We start from the raw sequence: 5,973 nt of genomic DNA, 5'->3' as shown, positions 1-5,973 counted from the left end.
AAAAAAAAAAAAAAAAAAATTTAATAAAAACAGTACTTAGGCTGGGCACAGTGGCTCAGGCCTTTAATCCCAGCACTTTGGGAGGTTGAGGTGAAAGGATTACTTGAGCCCAGAAGTTCGAGTCCAACCTGGGCAACAAAGTAAGATCCCATCTCTACTAAAAGAAATAAAATTTTAAAAAATAGTATTTGCATGCTATAATAATAATAGTACATAGCATTTTAAAAATATCTAAGTGAAAGCATTTTTTTTTTTTTTTTTGAGATGGGCTGGAGTGTAATCACAGCTCACTGAAACCTTGAACTCCTGGATTCAAGTGATTCTCTCACCTCAGCCTCCCAAGCAGCTGGGACTACAGTGATGCAACACTACACCTGGCTAATTAAAAAAAAATTTTTTTGGCAGAGCACGGTGGCTCACACCTGTAATCCCAACACCCTAGGAGCCCGAAGCAGGTGGATCACAAGGTCAGGAGTTTGAGACCAGCCTGACCAACATGGTGAAAACCTGTTTCTACCAAAAATACAAAAATTAGCCGGGTGTGGTGGCATGGGAGGCAACCAGAGGGAAACTCCGTCTCAAAAAAAAAAAAAAAAAGAAAAGAAAAAGAAACAACAACAACAACAACAAAAAACCTGCCGGGCGAGGTGGCTCATGCCTGTAATCCCAGGACTTCAGGAGGCTGAGGGCAGATCACCTGAGGTCGGGAGTTCAAGACCAGCCTGACTGTAAGGCCGATTGCCTCGCCGGGAGCTCGGACGCACATCCCCCCCTCCCCTTTTTCTGAAAGCTCAGACATGCTCGGGATGTTCTCTTTTCCCCTTCTCACACAGCCTGGCTTTCTTTTAAAGAACCCAGTATGCAAGCAGGGTCTTGTGATTCTAGCCAATAGCAGCTGAGTCTTTCTAGCCAACAGCAGCCGAGTAATTCTAACCAATAGCAGCCAAGTCCTGTATGCAAACAAAGGCTTGTAACCTTACCCAATAGTAGTCCTGCTCTCCCACAAGCAGTCGAGCTCTTCCACTCCCTATAAAACCCCACGTCTGAGTGGAGTCTGTGCAACTTCTCCGGTTCCTCCTGTCGGACTGCAGAACCTCGCCCGAGAGCCTGAATAAATTCCTTCATATTGAATCTTCTTGTGTTGCCTCAGTTTTTTCCTTTTAAACTCGGCAAGAACCCAAGAACAAACCTTACACTGACCAACATGGATCACCTGAGGTCAGGAGTTCCAGACCAGCCTGGTCAAGATGGTGAAATCCCATCTCTACTAAACATACAAAAGTTAGCCAGGCATGGTGGTGGGCATTTGTAACCCCCGATACTCAAGAGGCTGAGGCAGGAAAAATCACTTGAACCCAGGAGGTGGAGGTTGCAGTAAGTCGAGATCGCACCATTGTACTCCAGCCTGGGCGACAAGAGCGAAACTCCTTTTGTACAGACAGGATCTTGCCATGTTGCTCAGGCTGGTCTTAAACTCCTGAGCTCAAGAGATCCTCCTGCCTTGGCCTCCCAAAGGGCTAGATTATAGGCAGAGCCACTGTACCTGGCCAACCATGGTACTTGGTTTACAATTGATCTGTTAAATGCTTTCTACTCTACATCTTTTAGAAGAGACCACCAGATACAGTTTTCTTTTAGTTGGCAGGGCTGCAGTACACCTTCATGTTTCTACCTCAGGGCTCCATCGAGCCTCCAGCCTCTGTCGTAATCTAGTCTGAGGAGAGGCACATGTGGTGAGGAACTGAGGCATCCTGCCAACAAGCGACAACTTGTAGTGTGTGCCTGGGGTCCCAGCTACTTGGGAGACTGAGATGGGAAGATGACTTGAGCTCAGGAGGTGGAGGCTGCAGTGAGCTATGGTCATACTGACACACTCCAGTCTGGGTGACAGAGTAAGGCACTATCTCAAAACAAGCAAACAAACGAACAAAAAAAACAGAAAAAGCAGGCCAGGCAAGGTGGCTCACGCCTATAATCCCAGCACTTTGCGGGGCTGAGGCAGGTGGATAATGAAGTCAGGAGTTCAAGACCTGCCTGGCCAAGATAGTGAAACTCTGTTTCTATTAAAAATACTAGCCAGGTGCAGTGGCAGGCGCCTATAATCCCAGCTACTGGGGAGGCTGAGGCAGGGAATTGCTTGAACCCAGGAGGCAGAGATTGTAGTGAGCCGAGATCACACCATTGCCCCCCAGCCTGGGCGACAGAGTGAGACTCCATCTCAACAACAACAACAAAAAAAGCAGAAAAAGCAACCAAGTCTCATGGGATGTATTGATTTGTTTTAGCAACAAAGTTATATCTAGAACAGCAGCTGCAATTGGAGTCACCAGGCTTTGGATAACCCATTTTCATTCTCCTATGTCCTTCAGTCTGCTGACAGGCAAACAGGTGATTTGAGCAGGGATATGGTAGGGATTATCACCTCTGTGTCTTTCAAGACCTTGTTGGTGGCACTAATCTCTTCAATCCTTCCAGAAATGTGATATTGTTTTTTGTTTACTATTTTAGTACGTAGACACAGTTCTAGGGGATTCCACTTGGCCTTTTCTATCATGATAGCCTTCATTCCATGGGTCAGAGAACCAACACGAGGACTCTACCAGTTGCTGAGTATGTCTACTCAGATACCTACTGAATATATCTCTGGAACTGGGGAAATAATGATGGGATGAGTTCTGGGAACCACTAGGCTTGCTGTGAAATGGAGCCAAGCCAAAACTTCATAGATCATCTGACTTCCATGAGCCCCTACTCTGACCATAGGACACTGTGCGATTTTGGTTCTCCAGGGATTAGCACCAGTTCTGAGCCAAGGTTACTAACTCCTAAATATCTGGTCATTTTCTCTGCTCAAAGCACAGTAGCCCGGTGTAATGGCTGCAGGTCTCTTTGAGGACATGCTAAGAAGAAGCTTTACAGTATAACTTTTTGACAGAGCAGCAACTCCTTCCTCAAAGGGTCTTTCCTTCATTCAAGGGGCTTGGGTATGGGGACTGTCTCTAATCTAAGAATTGATTGAAGGGTTCTTACTCTTAATTGTCAGAAGTTGACCGGGCACATTGGCTCTCACCTGCAATCCCAGCATTTTGGGAGGCCAAGGTGGGTAGATCAGAAAGTCAGGAGTTTGAGACCAGCCTGGCCAACATGGTGAAACCTCGTCTCTACTAAAAATACAAAAGTTAGCTGGGCATGGCACACCTGTAATCCCAGCTACTGGGGAGGCTGAGACAGGAGAATGGCTTGAACCCAGGAGGCAGAGGATGCAGCGAGCCTGGGTGACAGAGCAAGACTCCATCTCTTTTTTTTTTTTTTTTGAGACAGAGTTTCGCTCTTGTTACCCAGGCTGGAGGGCAATGGCATGATCTCAGCTCACCGCAACCTCTGCCTCCTGGGTTCAAGCAATTCTCCTGCCTCAGCCTCCCGAGTAGCTGGGACTACAGGCACACGCCACCACGCCCAGCTAATTTTTGTATTTTTAGTAGAGACGGGGTTTCACCATGTTGACCAGGATGGTCTCAATCTCTTGACCTCATGATCCACCCGCCTTAGCCTCCCAAAGTGCTGGGATTATAGGCGTGAGCCACCGGGCCCGGTCAAGACTCCATCTCAAAAAAAAAAAAGTCAACCTTTTTTTTCAGCACAACTGGAGCTTTTCCACTACAAATCAAGTAAGATCCTAGCAAGCTGCCTATCCATTCCTGTCCTTGGAAGACTGTGGTCGATTAGCCAATGCCAAAGCTCTGCAGGTCAAACTGCTTTAATGCCTGCCTTGGCTCTGCTGCTTGTTACAGTAACTACGCTCACTTTGTCTTGGTTTCTAAGAGCCTCTAGTTGGTTGTGGATGCCCTAATGTCCCATCATTCTCATTGCATTAATTCAGGGATCCTATTTTGATAATTGCATTTCCCATTCTCATGCCTTGTCTTCAAAGAATAACCACTACGGAGTACTTCAAGAATGCCGGTGTTCTCATCAAGTTATTTCTCAAAACCTTGGTGAGGGGAGTCCACCAAACTTTGGGAGATTCTACCAAGGAATGTAGTTAGCTGATTTTACATTATAAATCCACTCTAGTGTTCTGGATACCTTCCTCTTAAGTATTGGAAGTTCTGACATTTTAGCTTCATTCATGCAAGCCATCTTTGATTTTAAGAGCAAACTACTAAAGCTGGGCGTGGTGAAACCCCGTCTCTACTAAAAATACAAAAATTAGCCGAGTGTGGTGGCTCGCGCCTGTAATCCTAGCTACTTGGGAGGCTGAGGCAGGAGAATCACTTGAACCTGGGAGACAGAGGTTGCAGTGAGCAGAGGTGGTGCCACTGCCCTCCAGCCTGGGCTACAGAATGAGACTCTCTCTCAAGGAAAAAAAAAAAAGGCTGGGCGTGGTGGCTCATGCCTGTAATCCCAACACTTTGGGACCCTTAGGCGGGTGGATCACGAGGTCAGCAGTTTGAGACCAGCCTGACCAACATGGTGAAACCTTGTCTCTTAAAAAAAAAAAAAAGGCAAACTACTAAAGCCATTTCAAAATAACTCGAACTGATACCTTAAATTCAGAATCTCTGCTTAGTGCACATTTTACTTCTTTAAAAATTTTTTTACTTGGGAGGCCGAGGCAAGTGGATCATCTGAGGTCAGGAGTTCAAGATCAGCATGGCCAACATGGTGGAACTCCGTCTCTATTAAAAATGCAAAAATTAGCCCTGAGTGGTGGCAGATGCGTATAATCCCAGCTACTTGGGAGGCTGAGGCAGGAGAATCGCTTGAACCCAGGAGGTGGAGGTTGCAGGGAGCTGAGATCGTGCCATTGCACTCTAGCCTGGGCAACAAGAATGAAACTCTGTCTCAAAAAACAATTTACATTTATTTACTTTTATTTATTTTATTTATTTAAAAAAAAATTTTTTTTATGGAACGCTTCACGAATTTGCATGTCATCCTTGCAAAGGGGCCGTGCTGATCTTCTCTGTATCGTTCCAATTTTAGTATATGCGCTGCTGAAGCGAGCACTATTTATTTTTCTTTAGAGAGAGGGATTTTCTCTGTTGCTCAGGCTGGAGTGCAATGAATGGCATGATCCTAACTCACGCTGCAACCTCGATCTCCTGGGCTCAGGCGATCCTCCCACCTCAGCCTCCTCCTCAGGTGTGCGCCACAATATAATCTTGTAGAGATGAGGGTGTCGCTACATTGCTGGTATTAAACTCCTGGCCTCAAGCATTCCTCCTGCTTCAGCCTCCCAAAGGGCTGGGATTCCAGGAGTGCAGCTGGTTGCTTTGCATTCTTTTTTTTTTTTTTTTTTTTTTCTGAGACAGAGTCTTGCTCTTGTTGCCCAGGCTGGTAATTTTTTGTATTTTTAGTAGAGACGGGGTTTCACTATGTTGGCCAGGCTGGTCTCGAACTCCTGACCTCAGGCGATCCACCCACCTCAGCCTCCCAAAGTGCTGGGATTATAGGCGTGAGCCACCATGCCCGGCCTTGCATTCTTTTATGAGATGGCCAGTCAGATACGGCCACAAGAGGAGCCAGAGGAGAGGCTCAGGAAAACAGTTTATTGTACTCCTGGGTCCTAGGGACAGGAAGCATGGCATGCCATGCAGGGCGAAAAGGAAAAGACACTGAGGTGGTCAAAGGGCAGAAGACAAGTGTCGGGGAGGTTTAGGCTAGTGCTTTTTGGGGTCGGGGGTTTTTCGGGAAAGGCAAGGCAGGGTAGTTTGAATAATTTCAGTGGCTTTGGGCTATACATTGGTCCCTAATTGACTGGGAGCTGGTACTGGGCAGAGGAATTTTGCCTCTGGGAGTGTATAGGACAAATAGAGGGGGTGTGGGTCTGGGACTGGTTTATTTGCATATCAAAGACAGGCTTCTGGCCGAGCCCTTTGCTATCTCTAAAAATTGGCTAGCCCAGGGAGAGGCAGTCTCTCCCCAGCCAGAATGGTTTATTTATTTTATTTTATTTTCTTGTAGAGACGA

The 5,973-nt window shown here is 46.5% G+C and overlaps 1 pseudogene; it reads right to left on the bottom strand.

Annotated features, from left to right (window-relative positions):
* Positions 1-4,896: 4,896 nt before the first annotated feature.
* On the bottom strand, positions 4,897-5,010 carry LOC135274650 (U6 spliceosomal RNA; annotated as a pseudogene).
* Positions 5,011-5,973: the final 963 nt, after the last annotated feature.

Source organism: Aotus nancymaae, unplaced genomic scaffold, assembly GCF_030222135.1.
Source record: "Aotus nancymaae isolate 86718 unplaced genomic scaffold, 86718_ANA_hifiasm-v0.15.2.pri h1tg000012l, whole genome shotgun sequence".
Taxonomy (NCBI): domain Eukaryota; kingdom Metazoa; phylum Chordata; class Mammalia; order Primates; family Aotidae; genus Aotus; species Aotus nancymaae.
This window is presented reverse-complemented; position numbering and strand designations above follow the sequence as displayed.